Source organism: Tauraco erythrolophus, chromosome 2 (assembly GCF_009769465.1).
Source record: "Tauraco erythrolophus isolate bTauEry1 chromosome 2, bTauEry1.pri, whole genome shotgun sequence".
Classification (NCBI taxonomy): domain Eukaryota; kingdom Metazoa; phylum Chordata; class Aves; order Musophagiformes; family Musophagidae; genus Tauraco; species Tauraco erythrolophus.
Window position 1 is genome coordinate 26,605,335 of NC_141466.1, and position 17,062 is coordinate 26,622,396.

General features: G+C 38.6%; 1 pseudogene; it reads right to left on the reverse strand.

Moving 5' to 3' along the window:
* LOC147529163 (uncharacterized) overlaps positions 1-17,062 on the reverse strand; it is a 198,618-nt pseudogene that overhangs the window by 73,714 nt on the left and 107,842 nt on the right.

The following is a 17,062-nucleotide window of genomic DNA, read 5'->3' on the forward strand; positions in this document are numbered from 1 at the left end:
ATTATTTTCTTCTTTAAAGTAGGATACAGAGTTTTCTCAGTCTTAACGGGACCTGAAAGATCTAAAATTTTTTGAAAAACTATCTGAAACATAAGGAAAACAATATTAAAGTATTATTGTTCATGATATCACTATTAAATGTGATTAAAACAACATTTAATTTTAATTCAATATATTATGATTTTGTGGACAACACACAGAAATACACATTTTCCTTAAAATAGTATTTTTATAATATTTATGGGAAAAAAAGTAATAAGACAATTCTCTAGACATCTTTCTTGGCAATAGCACTTTCCAAAAAAAAAGTGAAACACAGAAATTTTATCATTTTATAAATTGGAAGTTTCTGTTACAAAAAATAATCAGAAATTACTTGGTGTTAGAATGCCATGTTTGGGACATGCCATGTGTGGCTCAACTGAAGCAACTTCAGCTGCAGCTGACAGTTTCCAGATTCTGTTTTGTGACTGTATGATATGAATGATTAAATGAGAATTAATTATCAGAACTGAAGTTCTGAACTCAAATGCCAAGAATTATCCCAGGAAACTTAAGTTTTTGAACAGTATTAAATGTAAGATGCTTGGTAGAGTCCCCAGTCAGTAGTACTTCCCTAAAGCAATATTATTCAAGTTTAAGCTAATGGGTTGAATCATCCTCTCTCAACAATTAGTTCACCCTAAATTTCAAAAATTCTAAGGCCTAAAATTATAGAATATGAGTCCCTTCCAACCATTTACAGGAAAGGGTCTTGCATCATCTGATGCGAATTCAAAATTATCCGAATGCCTGATGACTGCTCATTGGTAGATGGCTTACAGGTGTGATAAGAAGGTAAAATGCCACAGGACATTTCAGGAGACCACAATAAGCATCTGGAGCTGATAAATCTGGAAGTGAGCTTGTGCTGGAAAATCACTCTTGAGCAGACCACTGAAAAATCTCATAAGAGCAAGTTTATACAAAACTTAATACAGCAGCCTTTTGTCTTGATAGAGCTTTAATCATTACTGCCTAAAGACTGAAATCATGTTCTGGAGGCATCTGTTTCTCTCAAAGGCATCTTGGTTGACTAAGTTTCTAATGTAGATATTGCAGTGAAGTTTATGTAGTTGGGATCTTCAGTTCCTAAGAACTCAGTTTACTTACATTGTAAAATGTAAGTATACTGAAAGTATTTGAAAGTACCCAAGTCATAGTAGGGATCATGCTCCCTGTCCCCTACTCTGGTGTTTAAGAAGGAAACCCATATAGTACACAAGGATCACAAGAAATTTTGAAAATGAAATATAGAATAAAATAGAGCCAGCTGCCAAGGGTGGCTAATGCAGTCTTAAATCGACAGCTATCTTTGTTACGATATCTGACTTTTCTGGACAAAAAATGAGAGTAGTTCTGTACAGGGGAAAAAGAACTAGTTATACAAGACAGAAACAGGTTATAGTTACAGATTTATCCTGTGTCTGGAAGGCTACTGCTAAAATTTTTCATGTCTCATTCCTGAGACCAATCTTGTTTAATCAGAAAAAAAATTAGAACTGCTTGATGAAATATGCAGATGACAATGTTGAGAGGTATTTTTCAATACAAAGAATTATAATATGCAAGAAAAAGAGATGATCTCTAGGATTGGAATAATGGAAATGGGGTGACATCTAACTGTTCAGAGTGCAAGGTCAATCACTAACAGATTAATAAGAATTTTTGCATTAAATTTAGAGCTCATCAGATGGTAAAAACATAGGAAGAAAAATACATTGTCATCTTTTGAACAACTAATTTAGCAATGAGGAGCAGTTCAACGTGTCTAAGAAAAAAAAAAAAAAAAAAGAAACCCAACCACCTAAACACTACCCTGATGTTCAAAAGGGACTGGTGAGTTAACTGAACCATGTTCTAGAATACAGCATTCAGTTCCAGTCATGTATATTTAAGCAAGATGGGTCTGAAATAAGAGAGTTTCTGACAACAGCTACTAGCTTTATCAGAATAGCATGGATCTTTTGAGAGAAAACTACATGACTGGCTTTTTTTTAAGTAGTATCATGGAGTCTGAAGGGCACTAACTGGTCTTATTAGGAAGGAATATACCCGGAAAGACAAAGCAGAACCCCAGATGAAGGTAAAAGAGCAAAGAAAAATACACTGACTATGAATAATGTTAAGTTGGAAACTGAGGAAAAAAAATCCCATGTGGAAGGAAGTTCTGACAGCAGTTTCCCAATAAGACCAATCTTTTCAAAATTATAGAAATGATTAAATATTCCAGTTGTTTCTAACAGCAGAAGAATGCATTACAACTCCAGAAGTCCCTTTGGTTAGGAGAAGCCTTCTGAAAGCAAAACCTAAGATCTAACAGCTTACTATTTATGCAACTAATGTGTAGTCAACTTACTTAACAGTCAGGGGTATTTTGCAACGTATGTTGTCTGCATGCACATGTGGCTGAAAGGACCTATACCTAATTTTTAAGTCTGAGCATTACCATACAAGCACACCTGCTCTCCACTCCTGTACATAGTATATGAGAAATAAAGGAGTAGGATATATCTCTGTTTCTTTCAGTTAAAATAATAGTGGGACTCCAACAAAGTGAGCAAGAAGAGTAGATTTTAATGCATTTTGGGGCAGTATATTCAGTATATTTCAAAGTACATCCAATTTTTGTTAAAGACTATTGCCCTTTTCTGCAAAGTATTGTCAGTCTACACATTTTTTCTGTTGTATTGGAGCATCTTGTAACTCCCACATATGATCAGAGGAAAACTCAGAGACAAAAAGAAAAACAGGAATGGGCAAGTGTCTAAAGGTCACAGACAGAAGTCCATACAACAGCTCTACAGACAAAAAAATGAGAACTTCCCTCAAAGATGCTGTTGAGATCATCTTGGAGAGCGTAACCAAGCCACAGTAGGTGTTTTTATCTTGGCTCTGACAACTGGAGGCCCTAATACAAAAAGTTATTTAATAAGTCTCTTGGAATAGAGATCCAGGAATAGATTAGCCTTGAGAAGGCTTATTTCTTAAGGTCTTTTCTTAAAGGCTTAACATTTCTTAAGGTCTTTTGCACCATTTTCCCCCTGGATTACAGGAACAACACTGAATCACCCAATATTGCAGAAAATCACTTCGAGAATATGGTCCTGAATTTCCCACTCGTGATCCAATTGGCTGAAATTGTTTAAGCCATACATCTGAGTGGATCTTCTAGCAGATAAAACATTGATAAGCTAATTTGGTGCCACTCGAACCATTCCTGCAGACTCGCTGTTTCTCTATGCGAGACGGGCAAATAAGCAAATTAAGACTTTCAGCTTTCATAAGGCCCAGATGAGCTCCTACTCTTTCTTGTTGGTGGTGATTTTGTAGCTGTCGTAAAACCTTTTTCCTCCAAAAACATGGAGAGGTCTCTCTGCTACTCAAATTCAAAAGAGAAGCCACCACCTGCTGTAGCAGATACTTATGACAGAGTACAACATTTTCCAGAATAAGATGGTGAGAAGTAAGCAATTACAAAACTTCATGGCACACAGTATCCAGCATCTCAGTATCCAGCATCCTGACAACGTCTCATTTGCTTTGCTAAATAACTCCCAAACTTGGACAGAGAGAACTGAGTCAGTAAAGATAGAGTCACAGCTTCTGGCACACTTTCAAAGGCACTGATTAGAAGGCATCAAATGAATAGAAGCCAGAGTTGTAGCATCTCATTTGCACTTAAGTTGCCAATGACTGTACTTAATTTCTGTCTAGGCATTTAAGAGTAGGAGCACGAATAGAATCTGACAAGCTAAAAAGAATCCTGAAGCCTCAGATCAAGATTTGGAGGAACCAGCTGAGTTTTATCCTGCAAAGAAAGTCAACTGAAGATGTCAAATGATAAGTGTCTTTAGCAGACTGGCTGCTTTGTGACCTGAAAATATACGGATTAGCACCCTGGCTGAAGAGCTAGATCAAAATATGAAGGAGGAAGAAAAGAAGTCTGTGCTATTCATCTTGTTACCAATCAAAGGAAAATTGCAATTTTTTGTGAGCTCTGATAGCTCATTTGCCAGCAGCTAGCAAGTTGCCTAAGTAGCTGAAGGTACAAATTTCAAGAAAAAAAAACCCAAAAACTACTAATAGGACTCCAGGAGAGAGGTGAAATGTGGACTTACACATCTTAACAGAAGTAATAAAGGTGTGGGCAAAGCTGTCAGAGTAGCTTCCCACAGCCAGCTAACTGTAACTGAAAGCACAGATAAAATTGGTGGCAAATCAGAAGAAATGTCTTGGGCTCCATGCAACATAAGGAGTTCCTAATATGAAGCAGGATATTCTAGAAATGGAAGACCATCCAAAAAAACAAAAGCTGTATTTTGAAAATTCAAAGGAAATAAACATTTTTTCGGTGAAGTAACAGGCCCAAGCTTTTCTTGTCCTCTGCCTTCTCATCAAACTGTATCACAGCCAGAAGGAAATTCAAAAGTAGGTTTCATGAGACTCTCTGTACTCCTCATCCCCTTGAGGACGGAAGTTCAAAGAATGCAAAAAATAAGATGACATTAGAGAAACTGCCTTTGTGAGGCTGTGCATGAGGGTTTGATCTCTTACCCTAGTCATTGAGCTGTGAGACATCTTTTTTTTCCGGCAGGGTTGGGCACCACTTGAATGCTCAAAGTGACTCAGATCTGAGACAGATATAACAGATTTACCTCTTTGGCCTCTCTTAACGGGATTTAGATCCCTAAGCATTTTCCAGAGATAAGCTTCTCTCTGAGACAATAAAGACTTCTAGTACTACCATCTGATAAAGGTAGAACTTCCCACCATTTGTGAGGCAGTTTGAGAAATACATCAAGGAAACCATGAATGGGATAAAAAAGTGTGGGTTTTTTTTAAAAGAAAAGAGAGAGACACAAGCAAAAGAAGATTTAAAACAATCCAGAAAAAGCTTTACAGGATAAATGCAAGGCCAAGAAAGAGCAGGACACAGTTTAAACCCAAGTTGCATTTACCATGTGTTCCCCCTTTTACCATGTGTTCTGTCCATAGAATGGGCATGGGCACAGATGTACCAGATGGGTAATGCTAAAGCAAAGAGGCTCATTCACCCCCACAACAGGAAGATACATAGAGAAAATCACCCACAGGAAAAGCAATCATTTGAATGTCGATGCAATCATATATACAGTTATATAAAAAGCAATTTTATATAGACCTGTAAATATGGCTAGCAAATCCTGTTCTGAATGGTGGTAGTGTTAAGACAAAAGTGGTATCATTACGATCAACAACAGGAATGATGTGTGAGTTGATAAAGCACCTTACACTCAGTGGGAGACAATTTCTACTAATTCAGAAATTGACTTCAAGAGATCAGAAAGAACCCATACTGTCCAAACAAAGAAGGAAGACCTTAAATTCCCTCATTTAGAAGGAGAGAACAGTCAATAATAGTGCAACAAATTAGAGGGAGATTCTAAAGCTGAGAGAGATGTCAATATAATAGAATAAGCAGAGAAAGGTCTTCCTGTAATTATGGATAATATTTTGTGCTGTTAAGCTAAACTGCATACGTGCAAAGCAAAGCAAAACAAAACAAGGCAAAAAGAGTGAGAGCTGAATTTTTTAAAAAAAGTTATCATTTCCACTACCAATGTCTCTTTACATGACAGAATAGACACCAAATTCATCTTCAAAGTCACTCTTGGGTTCAGAGAACTGAAAGGTGTTACACAGGTACTTTGCAGATACAAAATATTATACTCTTTTTAATATCTGTGGTGGAAGTTTTCAGATAGTGAACTATACAGTCTGTTAATGTAAATGAAAGGTATGGATGGAATTTCAGAATTTGTCTTTTAATAAATTCCAATTAGTTTTAAAACCTTCCACATAGGTTGGGAAATGCAGCTATATGACTATCTTTTAGCTTATGTCAAAATTATTTTCCATAATTACTACTTAGTAAGCCTTGGGTCAAATCTTCCTTTCGCTTACACCGGTGAAATGAGACTTCAGTAAAGTTTTTTTGCTGTCTCCAAGACAAGAATTTTTGCTCCCAGACTTTTCATTAAGTGCTGTGTTTAAAAAAAAAAAGACAGCATGTCAGATCATATCAACGTAGCTACCTCTGACAGAGCTGTAGTCATTCATGCAAAATCAGAATCTACCCTACTATCACATATTAATTGTGAATTTTTAAGTAATTTAATCAGAAGGGAATAAAATCCCTTCCACTGTTACTTCTATCATCATGAACAGAATACAAGATTTCCCTTCCATCTTTCTACTGTAACTTTAAATAATCTTTTTGGCTACATATGATGTATTAGTTCCCTTAAATACCCCTGCAAATGTCACAGTATAATGCAAGTGCTGAAAGTCCTATACAAATGTTAGAGTATTCATATTGCCTGAGAGTTTAGATATTTTTTTTAAATTGAAAGGGAATAATATTTGAACACTCAATGCAAAATAAAATTTATGTATATGAAATTTGTATATATACACATGAAGGCTATTGACACATGTATATACTTGTGTACACACATATCAACAAGAACTTTACACTCGGATAGAATGTAGCCTTTTCAGTACTGATATATACTGGTTTATATGTGCCAGCATAAATTTTTACACCTAAGTTCTCTGTGTATGTTTGGATGGATTTATATGAGAGTCATACATAAAGGATACAAATGCTTTGTTTCCCTTTGATCTTTTAAGCTTTCATAACGATACACATACAAAAATATTTTATTTCTTCTTTTGAAAATCCTTCTAATTCCATTGTCATTCTTCATTGTTGTGCCAAAATCTCCTTATCCCATTCGGCCAGAGCTCAACAATGCATGCACATATTCATACAGATACAGAAACATAGCTTGGCATAAGATGGCTTTGGAAATCTGCGCATAAGGCAAGCACAGCTAAGCATGTTGCCTATGAAGTTTCACAGCGACAGCACTAATGAAGCTTCATGAGCTATACAGGATTGTGCAGTGTCTCCTTCAAATCCCTGTCCTCAAGGCAGAGGGCAGTTTCCAACCCAGCCTTTTCCTGCCTGGTGCCATCTTTTTGCCATCTGTTCCTCTTCATTGCCCTGCACTGCTGCCCATCAAGCTGCAGCCTGTGCAGGGGCTGGTGATTCCTGCTGACCAGCTTGCACTGGCCACCACCTCGAGGAGTAAGAGTGAGCTGAAATCATCTCAACAGAGACGTTCAGGTTGAGTCTCTCTTCTCTACTTATCTGTCTGTTTTCACAAAACTTGTAGAAAAATCCAACTTTTTAGGTTTCCAGTCCTCCACCAAAATGTCCAAAGGCTGGACAGAGTATTTAGCAGCGGGCTAATAGAAAACAAAGCTAAAATCAGCAATACCCACAAATTCCAGGGACTGTGCATGTTTCAGGTAGCAATGCTATTCCTGTTTATACTCTTTGTTCATGCCTTTCTCTTTACCAGTGTAGACAATCACCAAGAAGAGAGTTTATCAGAGAAAATTAGTGTCGCAGCAGTGCAACAAGGAGAAACACTTCATTTCAGCTACAGATCTCAGCTGATGCCTTGCAATGGCAAGTTGTCACCTTCTTGCCTAGCCCTGCATTTTTCCTACCCCAATTCTTGCTCTTTCCTCCAGACACTCAGAGTGGTGTATTTCCCATTATCTCTCTTCTGCTACAAACATCCCCCCTGCAACTAATGACCCTGTAGGAGCCACTTCATCTTTCTCAGCTATGTGACAGTGCAGACAAAAGAGCAGCTGTCCACCTTGGAGGCTCACAGCTCATACCAGTACCATTTCCAAGGAGGTCCTTAAACACAAAATATTTAAGTTAACCCACTACTGAGGACAAAAAGAAAACACACTCAGGCTTGGCCTCAGATGTAGAACAAACAGCTGTTCAGCACTTGGTACACCACTTCTTTTAGCATCTGTACTGAGAAAGACACCGCGCATGTGTAGTATAGAAAACAACAAAATAATGCCTTTCCTATGCATCATGAAAATGCAGGCACTTAACTCTCAGCTTTATATATGCCCAGCTACAGGAATGGCTGGAAAACAGTGGGAAGTATCTTTCTCTGGTTTTAACTTCTGTTGTGTATAAAAGCAAAAGGAATATCTGAAAAAACCTCAATTCTTTTAACAAGAAATCAAGGTTGCGCTCAGGCTTAGCAACTTTCAGGACTAAAGCATGTTTGGCTTTGCAATTAAGCTCTGTAAGGTTCACACATTACCACTAACCTTAGTTTAAAGATAATAAAATGTTAGGGAGAAGGCAGAGATGAGGTGGGTTTTTTTTTTTCTCCTAGCTAGGTAAAAAGAAAAAAAACAAACATGATGGTTGCAAAAAACCTATATTCCACAACAAGTCCTTAAGACTCCCATGTGCTACATCAGCAGCAGTACATCCTCGATTTTTATTGTAATCTTGTGGCTTTTTATTTGTAACTTATATGAAAAGAATCACATTGATTGGGGCAGATTTAACTCAGTAAAACCTATTCTACTGAGATTGTCTGTGCTAGGTGATTTTATCAAGTTCTCTTTTGGTTTCATTTTCTTCCTCATCCCTATCCCCAGGGGAGATTGCAGCCCAGCTTGCAGAGCAAATTGCCCTAAATTGAGTTCTTTCTCTGCCATATACAGGCCTGCCTTTGGCTCCTCAGCTTGAAAACTTTATGCATTCTTATTTTTCTCCATCTTCCTTAACACCCCCCTTCTCTTTCCAATTAAAATGGAGAAGTTTGCACCGATACCTGCTCCCAATTAAATGAATACTGCATTACCAGCCACACTCTCCAGATCTCCTTTACCCTCCCTTCATTAGCCCTATTCCTCTGAGGTTTCCTGGCTGTCTGCCAGGGACTTATGGCAAGAATTCAAAATCTTGTACACTTTATCCCCTCAAAATCATTCTTGAATTTAAGCAGCCTGCTCCTTGGGCCCAGCATGAGAAATGCTAGTAGCTGATTCAAAGGGGAGGGGAGAAAAGAAAGAAAATGATTTATTTAAAAGGTTAAAAAGCTCCCATAAAAGAAGCTAAGCTAAAAGAGGTTAAACTTCCGGGCTAATTGGCTTCCGTTTCCTTTTAAAAAATCTTTCTGGAAGACAACAAATGACAGGAAGGTGTTCCTGTTTTATTTAAGAGTATTCATGCCTACAGAAAACGCATCATCCTCTTAACACCTCAGGCATGTTCACTACTGCTCACTCAAATTATACACTCAGCACAGAAAAAAACCTAGGCAGTCAGAGGCTTAAGCAGCTGGGTTGTTGGGGGTTTTTAGGCCTTTTTTAAAAAAATCACCATCTAATTTTCCAACAAATGTGAGCACTGTAGTACCATGGCATCAGCCACTCTCATCTGACACTTAAAATAACTAACATCATGTCAAGCTGTCAGCAACGATAGCCATATTGGCAAGTCTGAAGCAGCAGAGGGAAGTACTGTATCCTTACATTACTACTTAAAACTATATCAACTCTCCTCATAGATGACGCAAGTTTGCTGCATTTATTGAACAATGATTTTTCAAACGGCTCAGCATAATTTAGTGGCTGAAGGCCCTTGTGTGGAACTATAGCTTTTCTTGTGACCTGATTCCAAGCAGTCATTTAAACCTTTTAAAGCAAAATTCTGATATTAATGGTCTGATGCTCAGTGCCTGCTTGTCTCAAAATCATATTCCTAAACCAAGCAGGTCTCCCTTCCGGCGGACTCTGGAAGAGGCTTTTATCTGTTAAAATGCTACAATATTTTTCTAGCATTGTAGTAGTCTTCACAGAAGTTTCGCAGGAGAGATTTTCAGCAACCTGAATACCTTCAGATAGATTTACTCTCTCCAGTAAAGCCAGGGAAAGCATGGGATTTTTAGTATTGGATTCCTGCCTTCCATTTGCTGTCTGTTTCTCACAAGCCACAGCTTCCCAGGTAATATTGAGTCGGTGAGAATAGTTTGTAGGAGGCAACTGGAGTGGGGTATGTGTGTGTGTGACGGGGGTTAACAGTCTGCTTTTAAAGATTTCAGTGACGTGCAGGCTACAGGTTTAACTTTCTCTGTCTCTTCATTTTTCAGACAATATTTCTTGATGCAAGATGATACCTGCCTAATTAAACTAATCTCTTCGGAAAATTCTTTAAAAGTGAAGGAGGAAAACCACCTCCTATTTGTGTAAGCTGCTTCTGATCTTGTTTTTCTCCTGTTATTAAATCTTTCTTTACTAATTAGTGCTTCTCATTCCCTTTTACGATGGAAACAGAAAAAGGTAGTATAACTATGAGAGCTGATTATAAAAACAGTAAATAATGTAATATTTAGGTCTTTCTGTAAGACCTTATTGCATCTAGTCAAGTCATGTCCACAAGCAAGTGACAACACTCCCTCACCCCTTCCTTTGCAGATAGGTAACAAGCAGCAAATTAGTGCAGGATCAGAACTGACACACACCATTTTTACAGCCAATCAAAGGAAAAAGAAAAGTAGCCACTATGCGAAAATATACAGTGCATATACAGCGCTCCAAAAAGTCTAAACAATATATTCAATCAAGTTAATAAAATACATTCTGAGAATTGACATAGTGTATTAAAATATCATAAAATGATTATTACTATTAAATAAAACAAGCTCACTATATCCATACTAGAAAGTCTCAGGAAAGAATCAACAATATTTCAATGCTAGCATACTGTTGGACTACATTCAATATTATTAAAAATCTCTGCTCAGGAAAGGCCAAGAAAGAACTGTACTAAAGAGCTGCAGGTTAAATAATTCATGGATAGGTAGCACAGGTACATTGTACTACAGTACTTTCTGGATATTTGTGTGACCTACAAGCACTATCAAGCTATGGATATTATGTAAGGTACTGTACAAACAAAACAGTATGGTTTTCTTCAATGATCATGCTAATTTAAAGACTGGCCTTCAGGCAAATTGGGGTCAGGATTTAGATCGTGGGGTCATCTTTGTACTCTTTCAACAGATTCAGTGACTATCCAAGAAAAAGACATAATCCTTAAAAAAAATCTGGTATTTCTGGTATTTTTAAGTTTGATGCCATCCATCAGCAACAAGACCATGACTATGAAGAAATTTCAGTGTTTAAAAGTTAGCTGCCAAAATGAGATAATTTTTAGGTTTCTGATTTTTATAGTGAAATCAAAAATCTCTTGTTCAGTTCCCAGGTTCCTTCCAGGGAAGTACCTTTCCCCAGTTCCAGGTACATGGGGAAAACGAGGTACTTTAGAAGGAGTCAGTGATGCCCTGAGTTATGAGTTACCTAAAATGGCTATATTCGATAAGTAACTGTCTACAATTCATTTTGTAGCTAAAGACCAGCTCTTTACCTACATGCCCAACCCTCCTAACCCAGAATCTGGAGTACTGCTGTCTACAGGGGACCAGAACCCTGAACTTTCTTGTCATGTTCTCCCTCCTCAGACTTATGGTGCATCTCTCTCTTTGGCACGGTGAATCTCAGTTTTGGCAGAGTTTCAACAGCAAGACTCCAGAGCATGATTCCCACCCAGAGTAGCTTTGCATCTAACAGCATAAGACAAATTTTGTACAATACAGATTTGAACCTGCTTAGCTAGAGGAAAGAACTGAGCCCAAGTTTTAAGACATTAAAGAAAAATTTTTAAATATATAGTCATTCTATGAAAGGGTAAATTGAGGCACACACTGAGACTGCCAACTCATAGAATCATACAATGGTTTGGGTTGGAAGGGATCTTAAAGATCATCTAGTTCCAAACTTCCTGCCGTGAGCAGGGACACCTTCCACTAGATCATGTTGCTCAAAACTTCCTCCAACCTGGCCTTCAACACTTCCAGGGATGGGGCATCCACATCTTCTCTGAGCAACCTGTTCCAGTGCCTCACCACCCTCAGAGGGAAGAATTCCTTCCTTACATCTAATCGAAATCTACCCTCTTTCAGTTTAAAGTCATTACCTCTTGTTCTATCATTACACACCCTTGCAAAAACTTCCTCTTCAGCTTTCCTGTAGGCCCCCTTTAGGTACTAGAAGGACGTTAGAAAGTCTCCCCAGAGTCTCCTCTTCTCCAGGCTGAACCACTTCAACTCTCTCAGCCTGTCTTCAGAGGAGAGGTGCTCCAGTCCTCTCGTGGCCCTCCTCTAGACTTGCTCCAACAGCTCCATGTCCTTCCTGTGTTGGAGCCTCCAGAGCTGAACGCAGCACTCTAGATGGGGTCTCATGAGAGCAGAGTAGAGGGGCAGAATCACCTCCCTCAACCTGCTACCCACGCTTCTTTGGATGAAACCCAGGATACGATTTGCTTTCTGGGCTGCAAGCACACATTGCCGGCTCATGTTGAGCTTCTCATCGACCAACAACCCCAAGTCCATCTCCTCAGGGCTGCTCTCAATCCATTCTCTGTCCAGCCTGTATTTGTGCTTGGGATTGAGTTTCTTAGAATTAACCACTAAAACTAATTGTTTCTGGACATAATCTGTTTTGCATGTGGTGTAGATTCCCACTTGTTCAGTATGGTCGAGATTCGGATGGTCCTGAAAAAGCTCACAAGTGTAATTCTGTGCACTCAAGGAATTTTAACTTAACAAATGAGAAGCCTACATCTTCCTACTTAATCTCATGGTTAGATGACAGCTAACTATGGATTCTCAGTTTCAGACTTGCATATCTAAACTCACTTTAGAGCTGAGTATCTAAATTCCTTCTATCTTTTTTTGGATCTGCTCCTGGTTTTACTGAAAGTTTTCCATCTTCCTAGATAAGCTCACACTGCAGCCCAAATTTAAATTTTCCAGAACAAAATCTTTATTATACAGGTGCGTTCCTTGCCAGTTAGCTTCTATTTTTTTGAATGAATGAAGCCATCTAACTTTTTCCAACTCAGATAAAAATACATGTTTTGACATGCAAAGCACAGCCTGTAGAGTACTACAAACAGGTCCAAAAAATAGATGTAGAGAAGATAGACTAATGCCCTGTGTTTACGCTGCTTACTGAGAAAGGATGTTACTTAAATTGTTTTCCTTGGATTAAGTGAGCATATTTTCCCTTACTCTGTGAAAAACATCATCATGGATTTTCTGATTCATGTGCAATACAGGTATCTGCAACCCTGGGGGAAAAAAAAAAAAACAAACCTAAACGAAAAAACCCAAACATATAAAAATGATTCAAAGTAAAAACCTTTTCCTCCCAACTCAGAGATCTCTGAAGTTCTACTTTGAGACGCGTTTGCCTTCAAAAGCTAGATGAATATATTTACAATGCTCTCTTAAGGAACAGTAGAACTAGTCTTTCTATGAATTTCAACTACAATACACTTTCCAGTGTTAATTGGACCACATGCTTGGTTTGTTATTCCTCTCTGTCTGCAAAAGGCCCTGAATATGCTCTTAGAGACACATCTCAAATGTTAAGCAATTAAATTATGCTTAATAGTTCTATAGTTTATTGGCAACCTCAAAAGGGACAATGAACCACGTCCACCCTACTCTCATCAGACCCTATCAACATCAGAAAGGAGCAATTGTTCATTGATTATGGCGTAGTAAATCTCCAGCACCATAGAAGCATTTCATCCCACAGTTTTGAAACAATCTCCCTTCCCCACCAAATGCTCCCTTTTTACAGCTACAGGCAGATCAGCTAGACTACATCAGTAGAAAATGCAAATAGTTAGTGTACCAGAACTATTAAGACAAAATTAGTAAAAAGAAAATATCTACTGTAGAACTGAAAGTACAGTGGCAAATACTTCAACAAATTGATATTTAAAGCCCAAAGGTTATTTTAAAAAGCACGACAACTTACTCTATATCACAAAGCTGTACTGATAACATATTAATTATTGTTGTGGTTTTAAGCCAGTCAGCAATCAAACACCACGCAGCTGCTTGCTCATCATCCCCTGCCCCACAGAGGATGGGGGAGAGAATTGGAGGGGCAAAAGCAAGGAAACTCGTGGGTTGAGATAAGAACAATTTAATAACTGAAATACAATAAATAAAAAATAACAATAATAACAGCAGACTATACAAATAACTAGTGCAGTGCAATTGCTCACCACTTGCAGACCAATGTCCAGCCCGTCCGCAGCTAGTGATCCTGAAGGAGAGAAATCCCAAAACTGCAATCTCAGAAGAGAGAGAGAACTTCCCAGCCAACCTTCATTTATATATATGAGCGGAGTGTCACATGGTATGGAATATCCCATTGGCCAATTTGGATCTGTTGCTCTGGTGGTGTTCCCTCCCAAAACCTTGTGCACCTGCACACTAGCAAAGCCTGTGAGCTTGAAAAGTCCTTGATTTCTCAGCAGCAACTAAAAACATCAGTGTATTATCAACATTCTTCTCATACCAAATCCCATACTAAATCGAGAACCACAGTGCTAATCTAGCTACTAAGAAGAAAACCAACTCTATCCCAGCTGAAACCAGGACAATTGTAATCTAATGTTCCAATTAATTTTTGATGTTAGAATTCCTTTCCCTCAACATTGTGTTTCCCAACAGAACTACCATTTGAAGGAGGATCTAGAGAAAGGAAAGCTTTGATTATTCTCCTTACAGAAGTCTATTGTTGGAACCACCTTCAAGTATCTCAGGGCTTCTAGTAGAGCTTCTCTATTTTGCACACTAGCTAATAGCTATTGCCTCTTTGATGACTCCAAGAAATGGGTCTACAGTAATTTTTCTAAAATATATTAGTGACAATGAATGCAGTTCTGTAAGACATTTCTGTGTGTCTTTAGTTCATATGAACTTCCTTGGAAGTCTGAAGGTGCTATTCATTTTCTAGTTTGATAATTAATTGTTATTATTATGACTATTCTTAACATCTGCGGGGGGAAAAATACACTTCATGATACTAAAAAATGTTATATTTCTGATACAACTCGTATACTGTTTTCAGAAAAGAAAACCAAAACATACAGTGAATAACTTGTTCAAGGTCATACACTGAGTCTGCAACACAGACAGGAATGGAATTTCAAGTTCTCGAGTCTCTGTGCCTCAATAACCAGTATCCTTCTCATAATACATTTTATGTCTTTGAAAGTATCAAGAATACTCGTACATGTCACGAAGTGCTAAAACATATAACAAAGCACAACAAAGTAGCACCGCAAGAACACACAACAATCCATGTCATTGTGCAATGTTAAAAACCTTTCAACTTCTCTGATTCTCCTAATTCCCTCAGCCACATGTGAAAAATCTTGGTGCTACTTGCCTCTTGAACCTGAAGCAACCGCTGAACACACAGAAGCCATACAATATCTCACAGTTCTCCTTCGTTCAGAAGTGAAGGACTGCACAAATAAGACACAGCATGAAGCCCAGGCAAAAAAACTCTACCAGACTAGGAAGAGTCAGTCCAGGTGCCGACACCACACTTTTAGAAGTAACAATGCGAGGATGCACAATGCAGCCAGCTGCTTACGAGCTTGGCCTTTTAATATTCTGAAGAGTGTGAGAGCAAAAGTGAGAAATTAGTGGCAGACCCACAGCTCTACCAAGGTAAGAGGATGGTGCTAGAGATGGATGGCAAGTGTGAAGATCTGTCCTCACTGGGCACAGATTAGTGCCTGTTTTCTGGCTACCGAAAGGTTGGAACCACTGTGTTACTACACATCTACTGTCACTTTATTTACCTACTTATTATTAATATTTATTTATTCAAAAGGATGTCATGGTTTAACCCCAGCCAGCATCTGAGCCCCACACAGCCGCTTACTCACTCTTCCCCAGTGGGATGGGGGAGAGAACTGGAATTGTAAAAGTGAGAAAACTCATGGGTTGAGACAAAGATGATTTCATAGGTAAAGCAAAAGTCAGACATGGAAGCAAAGCAAACCAAGGAATTCATTCACTACTTCCCATCAGCAGGCAAGTGTTCAGCCACCTCCAGGAAAGCAGGGCTCCATCATACGTAATGGTTACTTGGGAAGACAAACGTCATCACTCCGAACGCTCCCCCTTTCCTACTTCTTCTCCCAGCTTTATATGCTGAGCATGATGTCATATAGTATGGAATATCCCATTGGTCTGTTGGGGTCAGCTGTCTCAGCCATGTCCCCTCCCAGCTTCTTGTGGAGAAGAAGCCGGGAGGGCAGGGGCAGCATGAGAAGCTGAAAATGGCTTAATGGAAGCATGGCTTGGCAACAACTAAAACATCAGTGTGTTATCAACATTATTCTCAGCACAAATCCAAACCATAGCCCCATACTAGCTACTGTGAAGAAAGTGAACTCTATCCCAGAAAAAAACAGCACAAAGGAGAAAACAAATCAGGCAAACTAGCTTTAAAAATCTAAAAAGCTTTGTATTTATGGTCAAAGAGTAAGGTGCTAATACCATACAGAAAGGCAAGTTAGCTGATCAGTGGTATCTCTCTTCTAAGACAGACAGAAGCTATTCACTTTTGCTGATATCTTCTCATCACTAAAGTGCAGCAAGTTACTACCAGGCAAAACTTAGCAAGAGCTGCTGCTGCACAGACAGACAGCAAACCATGGTGCCCTGTATAAGGCAACATATTCCAACACCAGCTCCTGCAGAAATGGGAAAGCATTTTTGCACAGAAGTGAGATACCACCGACCATCTGACTATTGGACCTTTCAGGGAACTGATTCAACTCACTAACATAAATGGAACTAAACCATAAACAAAACAAAACTGATGGTTTTCTTTGGAGTTAGAAATTGAATGGCCTTAATTCAAGGTTCAGCAAGCACTAGTGCTTTCACCACCAAAAGGAGACAGGGGCCACCTTGCCACTAGTAAGGCCATTGGAAGTGAAGGAAGCAAGATCCTGCTGCCTAGAGCTTTTAACCTTGCTGAGCTGCTTGCAGAACTGAAGCCGAAGGTAGGTGATATGTACATCTCCTGTTTGTCTCACATTGTTGGTTGACTTCCTTCAGATTTCATAAAAGTTCTTTTACATGCAAATCCTCAATAATCTCGCAGAGTCGAGGTACATGTTAAGTTTTAGTGGCTCTATTGGATTATTCCCTTGAAAAAGTGACAGACCTTGAGCATGCTCAGTGTTGTTTACAAC